This window comes from Solanum tuberosum, unplaced genomic scaffold (genome assembly GCF_000226075.1).
Source record: "Solanum tuberosum cultivar DM 1-3 516 R44 unplaced genomic scaffold, SolTub_3.0 scf00059, whole genome shotgun sequence".
NCBI classification, from domain to species: domain Eukaryota; kingdom Viridiplantae; phylum Streptophyta; class Magnoliopsida; order Solanales; family Solanaceae; genus Solanum; species Solanum tuberosum.
The window spans coordinates 687082-692004 of record NW_006238983.1 but is presented as its reverse complement, the minus strand read 5'-3'; positions in this window follow the sequence as shown (position 1 = coordinate 692004).

The following is a 4923-nucleotide window of genomic DNA, read 5'->3' as shown; positions in this document are numbered from 1 at the left end:
TTGTAATCCATAAAATAAATAGGGTTGTTATGTGATTGCTAATAAATAAAAAATCATGAGCGTGGTGTCCGAGCTAACTTTTGTGTACCTCGACTAATTTCACGAGATACCTACCCATAAGCAATAGGTACCAGATAACTTTTTCCACCTAGTCTACGACAAATGAGAAGCATGACTTAGTGTTTTTTTGTAGTTTTCAACCTGAGACCTCATGGTTATCAACCTGTTCAATGACCACAAGGCTACACCTTTGGGTGCATGTGGTCATTAACAATTTAACAATTGTTATACATGAAATACTTATTTTAGTGAAGTGGTTTTGCATTTAAGTAGTTAATACCTACATTGCTAATTTATTAATTGAGTTTACACAAAATAGGAGCCAGAAAATGAATAAGTCGAATTTGAGAAAGTACATTCCAAGGGCACCCAAGGGTGTGGAATTAAACGCAAACGTATTGAACTCTTATTTTGATAAAGGTAACAATGATATTTATAGAACACTTAGTTTTTGAAGTTGAAGTCCATTATGTATCTGCTATCTTATGGTTGAGCCCTCACCTCTTGCGTTGTCTCCTGCCCAATGTGGGACCCTTATTTCTTGGTCCCGTTTGGTTTACCCTCTTTTCAGATAACCCATGACAGCTAGAAAAGGTCAAAAATCTGGATATGTAGAATGGACGTCCAAAATCTAAGAGTTACCTTATATAATATAATCTCATAGTTAAGAATCATTGTTTTGAAATGCTTCTTGTGTTGGCTAGTTATTTATGTTATTTCAACTGTAAAGGTTGGCTAGAAAGACCGAGAATGATGTTAGAGTGCATTAGAAAAAAAAAATGTATGCGTAACTCATGCAAGCATATCTAATGCAACCATTACTAATACAGTCTACTCATCATTATTCTTATACCCCAAATCAAACGACCCTTTATATTTTTGTTTGTAGGTTCCTTTTTGTTGGTATAACTCTTCTATACAACAAGTTGTCCTTGATTTATCAATGAAACTTTTTTCTTGATTAAAAAAATCATATCATATCATCTACTATATATATATATATATATATATCAAAGAGAACCTTAGGCCCGCCTACTTGGCGCCACCACAAACAAGAATTTCCTTTTAATTTATTTATTTCCAAAACTAGCCTTTCCCTTTTATGAAAAGTTGTGACATTTATGAAATGTTGTGACTTTTATGAAAATTTGCGACTTTAATGAAAAGTTGCGACTTTTATGAAAAGTTGCGACTTTTATGAAAAGTTGTGACTTTTATGATAAGTTGCGACTTTAATGAAGAGTTGCGACTTTTACGAAAATTTGCGACTTTTATGAAAAGTTGCGACTTTTATGAAAAGTTGTGACTTTTATGATAAGTTTGCGACTTTAATGAAAAGTTGCGACTTTTATGAAAGGTTGTGACCTTTTCGACGGGTTGTAACTTTTTCAAATAGTTGTAACCTTTCCGGTAAGGCACAATAAAAAATTGTTCACACTACCCTTTGTTGTCTATAAATAGAGGGATTTTCTCTCGTTCTAAAACATAGAACATTTTGAACCTATTCTTCTTCTTCACAATTAAATATTTGTGTACTTTGTTCCTGTTGAGTGGCTCACTGACGCCATTGCTTATGTTACAAATCCTGGTATGTATTTTTACAGTCATTAATTTATGCTTATGTTATTAAGGATAAATAATAAGATGTAATTTTCATTTTCCTTTATATTATTAATAGTTGTTACTACGTAATCTTGTATCTAAGACAATATAGTGTTTTAGTTTTAATGACTGATAAATTAGCAGTATTATTTTATAAATTGCATAATATTAAATTTCGACCCGAAGCTCGGGTAATTTTACTAGTATATATATATAAAAGAGAACCCTCGGCCCGCCTACATGACGCCACCACAAATCAGGATTCCCTTTTAGTTTATTTATTTCCAAAAAAATCCTTCCCCTTTCATGAAAAATTGTGACTTTTAGGAAAAGTTGTGACTTTTATGAAGAGTTGCGACTTTTATGAAAGGTTGCGACGTTTATGAAAGGTTTTCCTTTCCTAAGGTGCCTGATGTTTATGAAAGGTTGTGACCTTTCCGATCTTTATGAAGAGTTGCAAATTTTACAAAAGGTTGTGACGTTTATGAATGGTTGTGATGTGACGTCTATGAAAGGTTGTGACCTTTCCTAAGGGGTGTGATGTTTATGAATTGTTGTGACCTTTCCGACTTTTATGAAGAGTTGCGACTTTTATGAAAAGTTGTGACGTTTATGAAAGGTTGTGACCTTTCCGAAGGGGTGAGATGTTTATGAAAGGTTGTGACCTTTCCGAAGGGTTGTGAATTTTTCAAAGAGTTGTGAACTCTCCGATAAGACACAATAAGCATTTGTTCACACTACCATTTGTTGTTTATAAATAGAGGGATTTAATTCTTCTCATTCTAAAACAACCAAAATTCTGAACTACTTCTTCCTCTTCCTCTTCTTCTTCTTCTTCTTCTTCTTCTTAATTAAATATTTGTCTACTTTGCTCCTATTGAGTGACTTACTAACACCATCGTTTTTGTATCAATACGTTGGTGAATAAAATTGCTTCATCCCGAGAGGATCTAATTCAATAAACCTCATGTAATATATGGTAATAAATTTCTTAAGGGGATACTGTGCATTTAGTTGACTCGATTTTTTCCTTTCTATTTCATTCTATTTTTACATATCTTGGTAATTTTCTTTTCACTGTCATTAATTGATCTTATGATATTAATTGTTTCTTTTGAGTACATGTTTTAAACTATGTTGTTTATGTTTCTTCAAAGTTATTGTCTTCGGTTATATGGAACATATACACATATAGTAGGTATATTCATTGTGCATAAAATAATTATGGTACTCAGTTCCAAGAGTTCATGTTTTGATATTCTATATAAAATTCTATAACTTAAAAGTACTGTATATAAGCTTACATATCATCTATTTTTACATAGATAAAAAGTTTCTCACTTATCAATTGAAGAAATTCATTATGCAAGTTCAAAAGTTGTAATTGCTTTCATGTTCAAGCGTAGTTTCTTTTTTGAATCTGTTAACAAATTTTTGAGTTTTTTCCTTAGACATATATCACAATTGTATAATATATGCAACCTAAATGTATTCTTTTTCTAACGAAATGCCTTTGTATATATATTCTTATTTTCTTCTTTATTTTCCTTTTAATGTTGATAAAAGAACCAATGATTTATTATTTCCTGAATAATTCATTAATTAGAGGTTCGTGAGTTATGTGATAATGATAAATAAGCAAATTCATGTTGGCCATTATTTTTAATGTATGGATATTAGTAAAGGATTATTTGCATGTTCAATGCAATTATTATTTATGACCGCGCGAAGCGCGGACAAATTACCTAGTTAAAAATAAACAAACAAATTACATAATCGTAATAATTGGGTAGGTTGTTTTAAGACCCATTATTTATCATATTTTTATCCAACCCATCACAATCCAATAAATGTTTTGGTTGGATTGGACACTGTCCCATTGAATTGATTCAATCCATTTTGACCAGCCAAATTTAGTCCAAATTAATAATTTACCAGTTTAGCTAACCACTAGTTTCATACATTTGCAAGCTCAACGTCCACTATAGTAGAGATAATTTTTTATGTGGAGATTGTAATGCATGGATTGCTTATGAGGTAAATTAATAGTAAAGACATTGTTATTTAGTGATTAATAGTTTAGAGATTGTTATACATTAATTAATTAATTACTTTGAAAGAATGTTTTTATCTTTAAATAGTTACTATCTACATTGCTAATGCACATATTCTTATTCCACATTCTAATCAACATAAAATAATACTAACCATTAATGGATGTTTTATATTCTCATTACAAAAATATTACACCATCTCAAAAAAAAGACAAAAAAAACTCTCTCTAGCACTAATCCCAAGACTCTTCTATAAAGGCTCCTTCCTAGCCTTTGGAACCTCCTCCGGTGGTCTTCAACCACCAAAATCTCTTTTCAATAATATTCTTTGTAAGCGTTTTTTCCAGACTATGGAAAATCGTATTTATTTCAGATCTGGGGGGAAGTCTTATGACATTTCAGAAACTAAATCGTCATCCGTGACCTAGTTTGAATGGGTGGAGAGTTCCAGATTGTATATGAGGAGAATGACACTGAGCACTGGAGCTCTTTGTTGGTTATGCAGAAAAATGAAGGAAGCATCAAAAGTAAGGGGGAGGACTTTCAAGACATGGAAAGTCAGGGATGTTTCTATTAACATCTTTTGATCTTTAAAATTTAACAAATTTGGTAGATTCTTGTGAGTAATCACAGTAAATGGCTATTCCAGATCAATCATTATTATTCCTGAGAACAACGCCAATGAGGGGTGGTTGGGTACTGTAAATCGCACTGAAAGCTTCATTAATAGGGGGTCTTTAAAGCATGGTTATGCTCCAGTGCCTGGGGCCTTGAAACACCAAGTTTTGAGGGGTAAATATAGTTATAAGGAAGCTCTCCAAAAGAATAGGTGGACTTCTTAGGAGCCAACCATTTTGAACGAGCAGAAGATTTTGAAAGCCTCTTCAAGCCATGATGAGAAGGACCTCCTAAACAGATGCTTAATACTGAGTTTTCCCGAGTGTGATGAAATCCCAAATATTTGATATGAATGTCATACAGTTTCTGTTCGAGTTCCATTCGAGAGAGGATGCAGAACATATTCTTCTTGGCAATTGGAAAAGGCAGGGAATGCAACTAGTGTTGGATTGGTGGTCTCCAACAGTGGGTGCTTTCCCAACCTATCACAAAATTGGTTGGCTTTAGGTTAGAATCCTAGGCCTTCCTTTGCATCTCTGGTCGTCCAAAACCATTAAAGAAATAAGAGATAAGTGCGGGGGGGGGGGGA